This window comes from Haemaphysalis longicornis, unplaced genomic scaffold (genome assembly GCF_048455015.1).
Source record: "Haemaphysalis longicornis isolate Haplotype H1 unplaced genomic scaffold, Haemaphysalis longicornis Haplotype H1 scaffold_4, whole genome shotgun sequence".
Classification (NCBI taxonomy): domain Eukaryota; kingdom Metazoa; phylum Arthropoda; class Arachnida; order Ixodida; family Ixodidae; genus Haemaphysalis; species Haemaphysalis longicornis.
In genome coordinates, this window is record NW_027526361.1 from 33087354 (window position 1) to 33105215 (window position 17862).

At 48.2% G+C, this 17862-nt stretch overlaps 1 protein-coding gene across 2 annotated transcripts in view; it reads left to right on the forward strand.

Moving 5' to 3' along the window:
* The window catches only part of LOC144178483 (B-cell receptor CD22-like), a 286568-nt gene that overhangs the window by 203021 nt on the left and 65685 nt on the right, over positions 1-17862 (forward strand). The gene's annotated exons all lie outside the window — the stretch shown is intronic.

A 17862-nucleotide genomic window follows, 5' to 3' on the forward strand; every position in this document is an offset into this window, starting at 1 on the left:
CAAAGTTCTCACACACCGGAGTTTTTGCTTTTCGCCTTAATGTGAAAATCAGCCACTGGAGCCGTTACCGAACCCGCGTTTTTGGGCTAGCAGCGGAACGCCACCCCCCTCAGCCACTCAGCTCTCCTTACTGGAACCGTACCACACTCCACTAGAAAATGTTTAATTGTACCTGTCTTACCACGCCATATGCACCTTGTGCATCACGAAGATCGCAGAGAGGCTCCAGCCCGCACAATATTTAAATTGAATGGAGATAAATCATCTACCGCCTACACAGGCACAGCCTGTTACCACGGAAGAACAGCCATGGCCGCCACCGTCGTTTTAAATAAGCAACACAGGTGCAGCATATCGATCTCCGGACACGGCCCCCTCTAAGCCGAGAAAGCGGCAATTGTCCTTGCGCTTAGCCAAAGCGGCGCCATAGTTGCCATAACAGACTCCCCAGCAAGCGTACCGCAACTTTGCCAAAGGTCAGTTGCACGTCACGACACTTAGCTGAGCAGTGGAGAAAAGCACATGCATCCCACGACAGGGAGGTACAGACCTCCCTGATCGCAAGGGCCGCCTCGGTCGTCGTTGGGCTGATAAGAACGACCACCAACTTCTCACGCTAAAGACAAGCTCAGTTTAAGTTTTTTTTTTCTCTCTCTCTACTAACCAATAAGAGACCATAGACGAGACCAGTCGGTATTGCATGGGCACCAGCTCACAGCGGCATCCCCGCCAACGAGATCGCCAACCTCGCGGCTCGAGATTTGAAGCGCCGAGCCAGCGCTGATGAAGCCGAGCCCGAGCGCGTGCATCCTATTGCCACATACCAGGAAATTACGCAGCAGCATAGGCTGTCCCGTAAAATGTCTACCTCCTCGCAAAAATCGCTACCGAGGGACAAGGAAAGTATATTGCGCGCCCTGCAGGTTAACATCTCCCCACACTCCACCGCGCAGACTTCACCTCTTTGACCGGGCACCCTTTTCTTTACTTAGCCGCTTCTGTGGAGAGCCGAAGACCCGCATAGACATAGGGGTGGCTGCGACCAATCTACCCTAGACCCCTTCCCTCCACTTTTCCATAGAGCTTTGGGAAAGAGCCTTGGCCAGCTGCGGCCTCGAAGAACAGCTGCTCTTGATCGAACGGGCTGTCGACGCGGTCCAAGCTCAAGGCACCCTGAAATGAGAACGCGTCTCTGAAGCTATTCGTTGATTTAATTATATAGTTCATTCTCTCTATCAGCCACTGAGCCACCACGGCGGGTCTACTCTTCAATGTACTCGAGCATCACGCTTGATCAGTACAAATATGACTATAATCGGGTGCAAGTTAAGCACGGCAGTAGCTCATTAAGTGTACCCCTGCCCCGAAGCTACTGACTCATGACCTCAAAGCGAGCGCTTGTTTTGAAATAAGCGTGCCCTTAATGCGTGGCAGCGTACGCTTTTCTAACATTGTTTGTTTGTCGTCGAAGCAGTAATTCATAAGCAGGTTTAGTCCAAAAAAGCACGGAAACTACTCGTGTCACTTTCAAAATAGAGTAACGCACTCTTTGCGCTGTGCGTAGGAACAGCGGGCTGCAGTGATGAGGCGCAGAGGCAACTTCCGTTGTGGTTCTTAAATTATAGACGAGTGTAGAGGGATACGTTAAATGAATCGCAAACGAGGATGCTGAATGTACTCCAGGGTTCGACGGGAGTTCGTCCAGTCAGGCATAGCAAAGTTGCTGTGGCTGACCAAGTACAATGCACAACTTTTGGCGTTTCGTATTGTGAACGCACTGTTAACAAGGATACCGGGTTAATCGACCAGATTTAGGGGAAATCCCCAAGGTGGAGTAAGATTCTGCGAAGGAAAGTTTGACATCAACCTGGGGGGCCCTATTCTCGACTGCGCAAATTACCGGGAAATTCGCCATGTCTTTTGGCGTAAGAACAACGTAAGCAATTAGTGACGTGATTCACGTATAGCTCTGACGACATGCAGTGTAATTTGATGCTTCCCTCACAAAGATCTCAACTAATGTATCATATAATGCCCATAAAAGATATAAAAACCCTTGTCATGTATTATAAAAATTTAGACGGTAGCTGAGGTTGGCAAGAGAAACACATTTCTACAGGTCAAAATTGGCGTCAACACCACAAGGCGATCGAGTAACGTCGATCCAAAAGTTAGCGAAAGGGGGGATGTTGAGCTAAATAATATCACACAATCTTTTTTAACGTATCTGTTTATTTCTTTCAATCGCGTTTAGAAACATAGCTGAGCTCTCTCCTTCAATGCAAGCTTTGTTGCGTTATCGCCTTCCCGGCCACCACCGCCGCGATGCTATCGTCTGCTGCTAGCTACAAGTTTAGGGCGTGATCGCAGAAAAAGACGGCCGCGACCGTCGCTTGTATGCCACCTAAAAGCAGCGAACCGCAACGCCTGATAACCGCGGGGCGCACCGAGGTCGCCGATTCACTTATTCGTCACGCTCGACTTCAATCAGCGTGGTAATGAACAAAAGAGTCACTTTTTTTTGTTATTTTTCTCTTGAGTTAGATCATGTGACCCAGCAGCTTACTAGGAGGAGCGTGGACAAATACCATGCATTGGGTTCTCTTTGTCATGGAGAGGCTTGTACTGCACCCTTATGTTGTGGTTACGCCAAACAAATAATTTTTATTTTATTGCCAAATCGAGAAGCAAAATACTGCACGTTATTTGTATGCTCCGGGATCGCTGACTTGGAAACAGTCGAAACTATTATATTTTTTTTTAGAAAACAGGCTTTAAACCACGCGTCATGCGAAACTGCGCCTTCTGCAAATTCGAGGACATTTCACGGCGCCGAAGGTGGGCGAAATTTTTAAGTGCGAATGCACTTCTTAAGCGAGCCTGAAGCGTCCGCCGCCGTCCGCATAGCAACAGCTGCGGGTGCGCGCGCTCCTCGTCTTCCTTGGCAACGGGGGGAGATGGGCGCTCGCTGCCTGGCCGCTGACATGGCACATACCCACGTGGGGGATTGGCCAGGAATCTCCTCGTCTTCCTTGGCAACGGGGGGAGATGGGCGCGCGCTGCCTGGCCGCTGACATGGCACATACCCACGTGGGGGATTGGCCAAGAGTCGGGTGTGAGAAGGGCTAATGCACCCGCTTAAAGGAGTACTGACACGAAATTTCAAAGCTGAGATCCGCTCTAGCAATCAAGTACAACGACAACACAAATAGGTGTGTGTGAATAAATGCATCTTTCTTTCTTTGTAGTTGTGTGTGTGTGTGTGTGTGTGTGTGTGTGTGATCTCTCTTTCGCGAACATTACCGAACCGCGCAAATTCAACTCGTGCATTCGCACTTTCACATTCTTCCCCTCGGGGAAATGCGGGGAATTTTTTTGCCCTATTTTGCTGCAAAAGCAGCCGCCATTTTAAAGCTGTTACGTAACATTACGTCACTTTTACGCAGGCTGAAGTTGCCAATGCATGACGTGATCGTTCCCGCCAGCTACTTAAATTACGTCATGCCTTCTCAGCCAATCACATAGAGAGCGTGTATTACAAGCAGTATTGTTGTTGAATAGCAAAGACAGGCCTGCGTTGCCATGTCTGGTGCATTCAGTCTAGTTTTTCATTGCGGGCCAAGAATTATGCGCTTTCAGTAAAGAGAACTAAGGCAAACTTTGGAACTGGTGCCCGTAAACGTCTTAAAACGTCAAAATGACGAAGGCACACACAACCGCTTTGTCAACCGTAAGCACGTGACCAAAATTGAAAGCCAATCAGAAAAAACTTCCGGCAAATGCCCAGACTTCCCGGGAATTTGTGCAGTCGAGAATAGGGCCCCTGGCTGCATTCAGGTGAATGTCAAACTTTCCTTCGCAGTAACTTACTCCACCTTGGGGATTTCCCCTAAATCTGGCCGATTAAAACGTGTCCATTACTTCGAGTTGTTGATGAATTCGTTCTCGCCCTGCAAACGACTCGCCTCCTGGTTAGCTCAGTTGGTAGAACGACGTCTCCCGTTGAGCGGTGGTCCCGGGTTCGAATCCTGGACCAGGACAATTTTTTCTTCAACTGTGAAGTTTCTGAGGAAGCTGTATAGCTTTTCTTTGTAGCCGTGTGGCTGCATTCAGGTGGATGTCAATCTTTCCTTCGCAGTAACAAGGATCCCGTGTGAGATCCCAAAGGTGCATTTTACTCGGTCAGTGACCGCAACTTTGCTATGAGGGCAAGTTTGAGTATTGGAACCATGCGATCGGGGATAGAAATCTTCGAATGACGGTGCCCACCATGAGGCCACTAACCGAAGTGTTAGTAACTGTTTTGATTAATTATTTTACAACGCTATTAAATAACCAATACTCATTTTCGTCTGCAAAACACACTAAATACTTATAATCCTCCGCTACCTAATCGACCGTACTAAAAGTCGGAGTGAAACAAGTAAGACGATGCAAGCCATCATTCGCCAATTCCCTGGCACGCAAGAAGACCTCTTACGGGAGCTACAGGCAAGATATTTTCCGCCTACACCCAGGGTGCAGTTGCCAGAGTACGGGGGATGCCCCAATTCAGATCTCGATAGCCCAATAACATCAGCTGAAGTGAGGGCGGCTTTGCTGAAGATCCGCCGGAACACGTCCCCTGGCATGGACCGCGTGTCGAACAAGGCCCTAAGAAACCTGGATGACGGCTCCGTGGAGGCTTTGACTACCTACATGAACGAGTGTTGGGAGAAGGGGGTGGTGCCACCGGCCTGGAAAGAAGCAGAGATTCGTCTCCTTCCAAAACCAGGCAAAACACCTTGCACGGATAATCTTCGCCCCATCTCCTTCACTTCGTGCATCGGAAAGCTTATGGAACACGTCGTTCTTAACCGTGTACAAAGGTTTCTTGAAACGACGGACCAAATGCCTCACTCGATGTTCGGTTTCCGCCCGCACCTCTCAGCTCAGGACGTACTGCTGCAGCTGAAGAAGGACATATTTGAGGCAGCCAGTCGCACCACACCCAAAGCGATCCTGGCTTTAGACTTGAAGGGTGCGTTCGACAATGTAACGCACGAAGCAATCCTCACAAATCTTGGCAACCTGGGTTGCGGGGAAAAGACCTACTCATTCATCAAGAATTTTCTGTCTGATAGGACTGCGATCATTAAGATTGGCGACATCCAGTCGTCTCCCATAAAGTGTGGCAGTCGTGGTACACCACAAGGGGCAGTGCTATCGCCTCTACTTTTCAACATAGCCATGATAGGCCTTCCCCGACAATTAGTGAAAATCCCCAACATTAAGCATGCCCTGTATGCGGACGATATAACGATCTGGATTGCCAAAGGCTCTCCAGGCGTTATGCAAGACAGCCTACAAATGGCAGCGGACGTCGTCCGCACCTACGCCAGCCGATGTGGTTTAACTTGTGCCCCGCAGAAATCGGAACTTATAATAGTACAAAAATGCCGCAGGGACGTTTCAGACATCAAAATTTGGCTCGATGGCATACTCATCAAACCGAAACCCTCAATCAAGATATTAGGAATGACATACCAGGAAAATTGCAAAAACACCCTGCTTCTCAACAGGCTCCAAGAAACCACGGCTCAAATTATTCGGATGCTGCGTAGGGTGGCGAACAGGAGCCATGGACTAAAAGAAAACGACATGGTCCGTCTTGTGCAGGCCTTCGTCGTATCCAGAATCGTTTACGTGGCTCCTTATGCGGTTTTGGGGACATCGGAGCGCGAAAAGCTAGACGTCCTTCTTAGAAAGGCATATAAACAAGCCCTGGCACTTCCTCCAAGCACCTCTACGGTACGACTCACGGCTTTGGGACTGCACAACACCATCGAAGAGCTCATGGAGGCCCACCTAACGGCGCAGAAAGTAAGACTCGGAGCAAGCCCAACGGGTAGGGAAACGCTAGCTACGCTTGGTTACACGGCGCCGCACATCACGGAAAACGCAGTGGACATCCCGCCTGAACTAAGGACCAGAATTCTTGTCCGTCCAATACCCCGGAACATGGCCCCTCAACATCATGAGGGAAGACGCCTAGCAAGAGCAACTGCGCTGGAAAAACAGTACGGAGGACAAGACTACGTCGTATATACAGACGCGGCGGAATACGCGAGGTACGGGGTAAGATCGGCGGCCGTTACCTCCACAACCGACCTCCTTTCCAGTCTGACGCTTCGGTCGTCAAACACCCAGCAGGCTGAAGAGACGGCTATCGCCCTTGCCCTCTCCCAGACAAAGGCTAGCGTAATTATTACGGATAGCCAAGCCGCCTGCCGAGCATACCAAGCAGGTAGGGTTTCAAGACAAGCGCTTCGGGTTCTGCTTCAACGGCCACCGCAGAAGCAGGTCACAATCATTTGGACCCCGGCCCACTCTGCTCTTCGCGGCAACCAGACGGCACACGTCCTGGCCCGAGAACTCGCCCACCGGGCACCGCAAGAAGAGTCGGAGCGAACCTGGCAACCGCTCCTCACATACGCCGACATCACCCAACACTATCGACTAGCGAGACAACTCTATCCCCCAGTCACCGATCAGGCCACGAAAGAACAGGAAGTCATCCTGAGACAACTACAGACTAATACCTACCCCCACCCAACACGACTACACGCCATCCACCCTACTCTTTACGACCCCCTATGTACTCACTGCCAAGCACCAGGCACGCTGTACCATATTGTCTGGGAATGTCAACGGAACCCAGACCTTCCCCCCATCCCCAACCCCTCACGCGAGCAGTGGGAGAGTACGCTGGCCAGCTCTTCTCCTGAAACGCAGCTTCTGCTAGCGGAAAGGGCGAAGACAGCCGGTCGTACCAACGGAGTCTTGGACTGAAGACCCCGACCACAAATATGCTCACTTCAACTGTGATTAAAGTTTCTCTCTCTCTCTCTCTCTCTCTCTCTTATAAGCTGTATTCCTAGTGTCCTATCTTCTTCTTTAAGTTTAGATTAACGGAGACAGTTTGTAATTTGGGTAAAGCTTCAGTAAATGAGTTGATATTGATGCTTATAAATGCGAGGGCATGTGAGATCCAGTCAGAAGTAACCGGAGCATTGTAATGGGGGCTGAAATGTGTCACTGCACTGCTAGGGATAGACCCGACCTTAACCGCCGCGCGCGACCGCGGGAGTGGCGCGCGTTGGTAGAAGGCAAAATTTTTCGATATGTGGAGTTGCGAAACTCGCTTTGAAAAGACGTCTTTTGATTCGTCCCCCTACACCACCCCGCGACCATCTGTCTGGAGATTATTGAACTAGAATACGCTGAATTAAAATTACTGGATAGGTTTTGAAAATGTGTAATCTTCGTTTTACAAAAAGATAAAAAGGTCGCTGAGGTGATTGCAAAAGCTTTAGGTAATTTTAATAATTTCCCAAGGACTGGAATGACTTGCATATGATACTTCAAATTATTCCTGTTGAGAGATGGCGCAATATGCATGCACACCGCTGATCATACGGGTGCAAATCAAGAGATGCCTTTCGGTACCTGTGACATATGGAAGTTTCGCAACTCCAAACATTGAAGAACTCTGACTGACCGGAGACCAGTCTGTAAGTCTCCGTCTCTGCGTTGTTTTGTGTGTGTGTGTGTGTGTGTGTGTGTGTGTGTGTGTGTGTGTGTGTGTGTGTGTGTGTGTGTGTGTGTGTGTGTGTGTGTGTGTGTGTGTGTGTGTGCGTGCGTGCGTGCGTGCGTGCGTGTGCGTGCGTGCGTGCGTGCGTGCGCGTGCGTGCGTGCGTGCGTGCATGCATGCGCGTGCATACGTGAATGTGTGCGTGTGTGTCGCTTCATTCGGTTCAAACAACTCGCACGAAATCACCGGTCTGCCGTGCCGGTAATCAAATTCACAGGAGGTGCGTAATTGCGATCCTCTTCAGGCTGCAACTTTATCGCCCCTTGAAATTTGTGTTGACGCGACGATGCGAAGTGATCGTTGAGGCCGGCCGCGGATGCTTGGGCAGTGGGACTAACGCTCGGTTTTTACTGCGTTCATCATAACGTAATTGTCCACGAGAAAGCGAGATAGTGAAATGTTTACTGAATCCTAAAGAAGTAAGCCTTGCTAACGGCATATCTGGCTACGTCGGAATAATCTAAACATAGTGTGACCTTCAAAAACTATACCTATCCCAACCCATTGCGACATCTACTGGAACAGCGGATCTGGGGGTTGTTTTTACGAAGATTGAGTTTAGCTTCGGCTTCTTTCTTGAGAAATTCGCGGTTAGCTTGCTGGCGCCGTCGCTCAACTTGCTTCCGTACCTCGGGATTGGCTTCAGTTCACTGTTGCTGGGCCTCTGCTGCTATTTTTCGTTTGCTTGCATCCGCCATTGTGTTGCTTCGGCTGCTTTCTTCCGTGACTCCAGGTTAGCTCCCCATCCCTGTCGTTTAGCTGCCAATTCCTTTGCACGCACTGCCGAATTTTCTCGTTGACGACGCTGAAGTTCTCGGGTGAGCGCACGTTGACGTTTTAGTCGACCGGCATCCATGGCGGGAAAGGACGTGTGGCAGCCCGCCCCTGCGAGGTCGTTGCGCCATCTGTAGGGTGGGTCTGGGAACCGGCTTTTGCGCGGCGCCGAAACCTGCTGCAGAGAGACAGCGTGGCACAATACCAGCAGAGACTCGTCAGGGCCAGCCATAGAACAGCACAACTGTTAAGAGTGAAAAAAAAAAAGAGCTGATACATATTAAGGCATGCATTCAAGAATGGATACTCGAGAGTGGATTCAGACGGCGTCGCATCGCCTACGCCCATTCAAGGCCAGCAACCAATGAGACCTTGATCTCGACAGAATCTCCGTTTATGCGGCAAAGCGTACCTGGCACAACTCTCCGGCTGCAACGACGAGTGCCATGATTGCAGCTTCGCCGGAAAAGTTGTTTCGTGAGACTCTCTTCTAAAATTATTGCGAAAGTTTAAGCTGACCGCAGCACCAGCGCAGATTTGAAAATGGCGTGCTTGGCAGAATGGCTCACTACAGAACCGCACTTTTGGGGCCATTTTATGGATCCCCGCTCAGGAAATAAGCCTCTCAATGTGTAATAGTTAAACTTCGCGATGCGGGGCATTGCCGAAACCAGAGCTGAATGGTGTGCAATGAGTTTTGTACGCCACAAAAGCTGACTCGAACGAGTAATTCTAACTATAACAGTGTTATTGTTACGTAGTTGCTGAGAGTGAAGTGCCCTAACTCTTTAGTTAAGGCCGTGGAAGTTCATATGGATAGAATAAAAAAAAAAAAACTCAGGAGGTAACGAGGATATATTTCTTGCAAGCTTGCCCTTTCCTTTTATTACAGCCGGTTCTTTTATATGTGCGAGGTGGCTCTCTGATGCCAGCTTCAAATCCACAAACACTATCTAGATGGAGAGAAAGGATGCGAGAGAACGATCTGTAATGAAGTCTGGCAATGTTAGCTGGGCTAAAATGCCTAACTTGCTGCGCCAGTTGATCCCGTGATGGTGATGATGGCGATGATGCTGAAGAAATTGATTCGCAGAGAGACGTTGAGTTACATAAAGAGACTGGTATAGATTTGTGTGTTGCAAGTGCTCTATCAGAGCTTTTGTAGCTTGTGAAGCACGTCTGTGGCATGCTCAGGGTCCTTAAGCGTTTTTTAGTTGAATGTTCACGGAAAGCGGCAGTCCCAAAGACACTGCGAGGGACACTCTTTGCGCTATAAATCGAGCACCTTCACAGAGCAGGTGCTAGAAGGTTTCTCGCATATCGCAGTGTGGGCAGAGTGGCGACGTAGTTCGTTCTATCTTAACGATGAAGTTGCGCGTGTATGCGAAATTCAACCGAATGCGACGTAAAATTGGTTCTACCCACTTGAAGAGTCCTGGTGACATTTGGAATTTTCGGTTAGGACCAATGGAAGGCAGCCACGCGTAATGATGCGAGACGGAAATCAATGTTTAGCAGGAGGGTGTGCCTAGCTTTCCGCAGTAAGTGTCCCATATGCGTGCGCGACTTGCTAGTCACGCAATGACACGTGCGCCAGTGTAGTTGCTGTTGAGATTTCGCCACAGCACTGTGCATGAAACGTTCTTTGGGTGCACTGAGGCTTCATACGATTAGTGGGGGAAAGGCAGGAAACTACGAAAGAACAACACTTCAGCTTTCTAAAAATGTTACAACAGGTGGGAGGGATATTTTTTTTCAGTTTTGTTATTTCGACATTTCGGATGGCTGCAGTGCAGTTATTTGCGCGAAAACTCTTCGTCCAATCATTTGTGGCGGCGACACCAGCGTTGGCCCTGGTCCCTGAAGCCTCACCTTTCACCCTACCCCCAACAGTTTGCGTATTCCCTAGCCTTACAATGCACGACTCAGTTGAGAGAGGAGGAACTAAGTGCCCACGGAAATCCACAGACGAAGTCCTATGCCCAATCCGTTACTCTCATTGTCCAGTCAAACTATTGTTGTTCAATTTATTCCCGTTACCAAAGTGTATCAAAGAGTTCCCCTAACCGCAATGTTTCACGGCGGCAATTCACAACTGCCTGGCGGTTTGCCACACAGCTTTGCGGGCTTTTTATCTTTTGTTCGTAACGATCAGTTGCGTCATAATAAAATTCATCGAGCGAAATCGTCTTATCTCGCCGTGGGGAGTCCGCTTGGAGAATAATTTACTTGAATAATAGATTTTTCCAGACAGGCTCCACAGCAGGAAACTATAGACGAGGGAAGGATCAAGTGAAAGTTTTGTAAAAGGATTTGAAAACAATTCTTGTCTAAAAAAATAAAATTGTGCTTCCCTCGGGCAGTGTTGCAAAAGAGAGGCTTTGAAGTGAGAACATTCAAACTTATTGCGCCATGCAGTGCATAAAGAGAAAGAATCGAGGGAATGCAGGACGAGGCGCAGTATTGATTACATTTCGCGTTGGGAAACTATGCTTGACCAATGGACGGGCCCAACGGCACTTGCCTTTCTCTATAACGCCACCATCACGTAGCTACTAGATGTTATCCGCGACGGCCAGTGGCACTAGCAGACCGCAATGTCCACATCCCTCGCATTGAACGTTCCCGTCCTAAAGCGGCTTGGTTTGTTGGAGACACTCTTGGGCGATGCTGCTGGCCGACCTATCTCGTTACGACTGGACGCGTAGGAGCCGGCGAGGCAAAGCAGAAACTCGCGTACGACTCGCGGGGCGAATGTCGCCTGCGCTGTTTTCTCTCGACATACAGTCAGGCCGACGCTTTTTTCTTCCTTTATTTCGTACGATTCCCGAGGGGAGGCACTATGCGCGCACCACACTAGTCGTGCCATGAGGGCAGTTTGCGATAAGCGACATGTTCTTGCGAACGCCGTGGTTCGGAGTTTTTTGTGCGAGCTGTAAAAAATGTAGAGACGGGAAGGATTGCGACATTTATGCGGGTGTCCCCAGCGCGCGGTTTGCTGTGTTTTATTGGCCGTAACGTGTTCACGGGACGCATGCCTGTTGTGGCTCGTTTGCGCACGTGTCGACTGTAACTTACTGCGGTGTGGTTTGACGGCCGCCCGAACGGGGAGTGGGGAATAATATGAAAAGAATACTTGTTTGAATGTTTCGAACATTTGTGCAGCCGAGTAGTGGTAGCGGGCTCTTGCGAGCTGTGAAAACAAACGGGGAATATATAATGAAAGTTTTGGTGAGAATTCGGAAGGAGGGGAATGCTGATTTAATGACAGGCTTAGAGGCTTGAACGTTTTTAATCAAAACGATTGAGGTGGAGTTGTGGTAGGCTTCTTCAGAAAAAAAAATACCTGAGCAAATGACATGATCGAACCCATTTTAACGTTATCCTGCTTTGTGCCGAGTCATGGAACACACAAATTAGGCTTGTGATAATTAGTGGACCACCAACTTCCCCGTGTATTCATTTGATATAATCAATAATCATGAAAAGTTGCGAAAAGCGGTGGAAGTAATGTATTAAATGCGTTGTATTTTTATTGTTCTGAATACCTATTGTTTCGACTAAACAGAATACGGACAAAAAGTGGATCTGGGATACCTCGCTTGTCCAAAGCACCGTTTTTTTTTTTTTTGTTAAGACAGCTGAAAATTCTCTACTATCCTCCCTCGCATGGGGGTCATACGTCCTAAGTTAGGGTGGAGTCGTGGCGAGCTGAAATAAAATTAACACCACACCCACCTCCCCCCGCCGCCCCGCCCTCCCCTGGAATTCTTTTAGTGTAAGCATATGCCTTGCCTCGTAATGATTCAAGCTTTCGTAAGGAAATTGTGCATTTTTCTGCCTATTGTTTCGAATTTATTAAGGCTTATATTAGAATTAGTGGTGAATCGCCCTTATTCCAGAACGTGAGATAATCAAGTGGCTTTTCCAATGCTCCCTTTAGAGTTCGTTTCATTTTTTACGTTGGCTTACGATGTGGATCATTCCTTTTTTTTTTCAGTGCCTATTCCGAACTCTCTCCATGTTTACCCACAAATCTCCCCTCACTGAAATATTCCTCAACCCTATGCTCCTTACCGCTTTTTAGCGAAATTGGTTAGACAGCACGGGGGTGGGTGATTAAAATGAGGTGACAAGGACATATCCAGACGAACATTTTCGAGGGTGGGTGGAGGGGAAAAGCGCACGAACCATGTCTCAGGATGATCATTGTTGTTCGCCCGCAGTTCGCCATTGTAGTTCGCCGGCAGTTCGCCCGCACCGTACTCCTACAGTCGAACCTCTTTATACCGAACTAGTATCAGGGCAGTAAATGATTTCGGTATAATCGATATTAATTGAAACAGTAGGCGTAAAAATTGGCTCTAACAGATCGGCAACCTGACTCGTGCAAAATCCTGGATGCAAAAATGTGTTATTATATGCTTCGAACCAACTAAATCAACGTAATCTTTTCCCGTCTCTTTGTGACATTTCAAACTAAATGAACCTGAACACAAGAACGTAAAATTTCAACAGAACAAGGTTCGTTTGACAAAACAGGGCTGAGTATTTATTTATTTGGAGAAGGATGCGATCTTGGTCTGGTGGCTTTCCCCAGCACTGATTAGGATGAATTTGTCGGCAGTGTCCATGCACGAAAGAACCTTTTCTACTTAGGAAGTTTTTAAGACTATTAGAAATGGCAGCTTCATCTTTTATTTTTCTTATTCTCCTTTTTTTGCTAGATTTCGAGTTTTGAACCTTGTGGCAACCAAATATTTCTTCGTTATACCTAATATTGCGCGTGGCTCTGGCAGTTTTGGTTTCGTTATAAATAGAAAACGCGTCGCTGAGGATAAGCGTGACCAACCAAAGTTCGCATTTGTTCGCTATAGCCGATAGTTCGCTATATTAGTGTTCGTTATAAAGAGGTTCGAGTGCAGTAGTTCTGAGTTGGAAACCGTTTTTTGGTGTTTCGGTCTCAGGGTGAAGTGGGAAGTGGGAACTTTTATTGACGGTTTATATCGACATTGACGGTTTATATCGAAAGTTAATGAACGCTTTGTTGGGTCGCTCATTCGTAGTGTTCTGTACCCCATTAGCTCATTTCATGCGTCATAACGCTACACACTGATCTGTTGAAACCGGCTCTTTACAGCGAAGTAATTTTATGTACTATTTGCACCCCTATTCACAATACATTTTTACCTCTTCATAGCATGGCGCTCTTGGCCTTAGATGCCCTTGGCCAAAAAACTCCACTAACGAAGAATGTTTTATTGAGAGTGAGGCCAAACTTGGATATGGTCATCGTGCATCATCATCGAGCATCGTCGAAATGCAGGGCTTTTTTCGACCAGCTCAAACAGAAATGTTATGAACGCTGTGCTCGGAATTACTCGTAAGCTGTGCTAGTAAGTTTGGTAAGTTGTACTCGCAAGCTGTACTCGCAACCCTTTTTGTACTCGTACCACACGCAAGGCTGAATGTGGGGTGAAGTTCCGCGACTTTTTAACCCCCCGCCCTTTGACTCGAGCGTCTAGGACGTGAAGGGAGCAAAAACTGGCCTGTAACCCTCTTGTGCTACCTATGGCCCTCAAACTGCTAGAAAAGAAGGTCCCCAGAAGCGATTGCTATAAATAGATCCTTATAAACACCAAGAAAGTTGTGGGGAACACAGACTCTTGGGTAGCCTTTCTGGCATATTGCATCGGACCAGTCTTCCGAAGATCGCAGGTTGTGGTCCCACCCGGAGAGCATGTTTTACTCCGCTTTCTTTCTTTCTTTCTTTCTTTCTTTCTTTCTTTCTTTCTTTCTTTCTTTCTTTCTTTCTTTCTTTCTTTCTTTCTTTCTTTCTTTCTTTCTCCTTCGATATACATTTCTTTCAAACATCAACGAAAACTGAATCTCTATCAACAAGAACAAATGATGAATTACTTCTGCTAAGCCTTTTTCGGCGTTCTTGACTGCTGGCTTTTCTTTTTGGGTGCATTCAACGAGCCTTTCATTGCCATTTCTGGCTGGGGACACATGCATAGCGAAGACCTCGGTTCTGGCAGTCTTGGTGTCTTAGGTGCAGTTGTCCAGAAGAGATAAAATAAAGGTCACCCCACAATAAATCCTGGCATAATTTTTTTTAACCTCTTGCCGCAGCTGTGACTGCAAAAAATAGCTGACTTGGGTTTATTGTTTATTTACATACCGATTCGTTACTTCAACGTCTACGGTCAACTAAGCATGCTTTTTTTTTTTTGACTGACGGAAAGTCCGTCACATTTCTTGACAATCATAACCGAAGTATCGCCCAGCCAGTCCACCCTGTTTATCCAAATTTTTTCCCCGCGTAGTATCCTCACCTCCGGTCCACAGGCATTCGAGGCACATTGGCTGCCTTGACTACAGAACTTTTGAGCTTTCAGCGAAAATTCTGGAACACTTTGTGTCACACCATAGTCAATGAGGCGACAAAAAAATGGTCAGACGTACTTGTGCGTGTGGCGTCAGCATTCATGCATTTAAATGGCGCTAGCATGGGGAAGCTGTAGAGAGCTGTAGTTATCGAAAAAGTTTAAATAATTGGAATTTTTTAGAGCATAATACCATAAACAAACGTGCAGCTGCCGCGCAAAGCAAAGTAAAATAACTACAAAGGAGGCTGCAATTGTAAATTCAGCTTTCACGCTTCACGGACGGGTGAGCCAGACTTCGTGCGGAGGAGGAGGAGGGGGAGGACGAAAATGCAAACGAAGCGGCGCGACAGCGTCCATGCAAGGAACATGAACGACGAACAAAATAATCAGCGGCCGTAGGACACGGGGGAGACGCAGGAAGGAATCCGGAACGGTGAACATCGGGGCTGGGGATCGCGAGGGGATGGAGGGTGGTAGACGGGGGGACGGAAAGGACGAGGGGAGGGGGAGGTTGTGGAAGTTGGTGGCCACCGATCGAAGCTCGGTGGAGCGCGAACATGCCGTGTCCGCTCGGCGGAGACATCGATGTGTGCTTTATCGACTGCGGCAGCCGTCACAGCCGCCACCGCCGGCGTCACCGCTTCGCCGGCCGCCGAACTCTCCGTCCGCCTTCCTCTTACGCCTCCGCGCGCCCGTTCTACCCCTAGGCAAAGTAAAAACCGTTTACGTTACCCTGCATGCCTGAGACAACTATTGTGATGCCGTACTTAAGACAGCGCAGAACATAAAAATTGGCCGCACCCGAAGAAACAAGAAGCCGTTTGTTATATCAGAAAAGGGAGACCAAAGGTGTGGTCAAAGGCCTGCTAACTATGTGGTAAAACCACCAGCACTGTACCTCCTCCTTTTATTTCCTCCAGAACCCGGCGTCCAGCGGCTTCGCGGCACTCCCACTGTGCTGGCAATCGAGCGCTCGTTTGCGTTGGGCGCTGAGTTTCGAACATTCCGAAAACTTTGTTCAACATGAATTCGAGAGGCGCGGATGTCAACGGCTGGGGCTTCCGCACTCTTCCTAGGGGTCAGCTTTCCCTTGCCACGGTCCACGCTGCATGCCCTTCCATGAACTACTGTGCTTGTCTTGGGCTTACGTCAGCCTTTGCTTTGAGTGAGGCCGTGACTCGAAAGTATCCTGATATTGCTTCCGCCAGGGTCTTTTCTGCACATCCTCTTACGTAGATGTGAAGCAGAAGTTTTGTATTTAAGTAGTTAGGAATAGGGCGTTTGTTGGTTCTTTTGTAGATTTTTTTTTGGTAAGTTGAGTCAAGCTGCCGCCTTAACACTAAATTTCTTTGTTCTTGTTTCCTCCGGGTTTTTTTGTGGATGGGAAGCTTGAAAGTTTCCCAGTTTTAGACCGGCAAGACAGACAGAGAGAATTTCTCCCTTACCTGGGCATCGAAATTTAGGTATTCTTGATGTCTGTGATGCCCTTTCCTCTTATCGCTTTTCTGTGGTAGATAAAAAGCAAGTTTCAGTTGTTCATAAAATTGTATTTTCTTGCCCTCACGTAACGCCAGTTAGTGCCGCCGAATCTTTTGCGTTTCATCTAATCACTCTTGAATAACAGTTCTTCGTTTAGGATTCCGATAATAAATTGAGGTGTTTTGAAGTGAAAGAAACACGCAGCATAATGCGAACCTTAAGACAAATGACTTAAAAATTGCTCGTGGAAGAATAACTCTAACTCGATGTTTGCTATTTTTGAAGCATACGCTCAATTGGGTCCAGAGTCTTACTAGATTTCTGAGTAAGTCTTATAAACTTTCGTTCTATTCAGGAAAAATTAAAGCTGTTCCACTCAATGTTAAAGCTGTCGGAAGTGCAGGGCAGTGAGTCGCCATAATGGGCTATGGCGCCGTTATCCGCTCACTCTTACCACCCAATATTCTCTTCGCCGCCCGGTCTCATTCCTCTCCCGATGAATTCAACACAGGTTTGTCGAACACATTTCAAATTTCCCGCCTTCGCAGTGCTCGCGTGCCCCCTTCCTGAAACTGCGCCAGCCGGAGTTCTGTTCTTTTTGTGCTTGCTTTTCATCCCGCACGTGCCGGCGTTGCACTGACCCTTTTTTTTTTTTTTTTGCTTACTGTCGCAAAAACCAACCCAACGGGCGTTCCTAACTGAATGGACGCGGGTGCTGCGGGTTAGTTACGTATATTTTGCCTCAAACGTGCCTGCAGTTTTCTTTGCGCTAAACAACGGGGAGATGTGGGAGGGAGCCATTGGTTCACGTGTTTCGAACGCTTATGACTATATAAACCGCTTGTCTTTCGAAGCCTCTGGGTTACGCCGCGACGACGAAACACCATGTGGTTCTACTTGGGTCCAGCGAGCGAGCTACGACGACAAGGCGAGCCCCTAATGTGCTCTTCACTTAAAACTTGGCCGCATATCTGCTCGCATCGCTGTCGTCGAAAGACAATTGTTCTCTCTCTCTCTCTCTTTCCCCTTCCTCCCCCCCTCCTCCCCCCCCTTCCCCCTGGCCCGCAATTGCCTCTGGTGTCTCATCCGCCCACCTCTCACGCTGTTTCTCTCCCGTTTCGGTCTGCCCATTGGAGGTTTGCGGAGTTAAATTTTGCCGCTTTTGCGCTGCTGGCGCGCTTGTGACTTACCGCTGAAGCTACGAGCGCGAGGCTCGGGCGCCAGGCTTATTTGTAAGTCGTGGTTTTACAGCTTAGAGTGAACCGAATCAAATGGTAACAAAGGCTTGGTTGGTTGGTTGGTTGGTTGGTACCTTTGAATCATTTCGCATACCCACACGGGGTATTAGACAAAAAGCTGCCTGTAAAGATTAGTCTGTGACCCGGTTTATTTTAGAGGAAAAAAGAATAAAACAACGGAAAAAGATGAGAGATCAAAAAATATATCTTTGGATATAACGGAATAGTCAGGAAAAAGAAACCACGAAGGAGGGAATAGCTGCCTAGCAGGGCAGCCGGCCTGTTGCCGCAACGAAGGAGTGAAAGGCGAGCACAAAATCTCTCTGACAAAATCCTAGGACCGAGG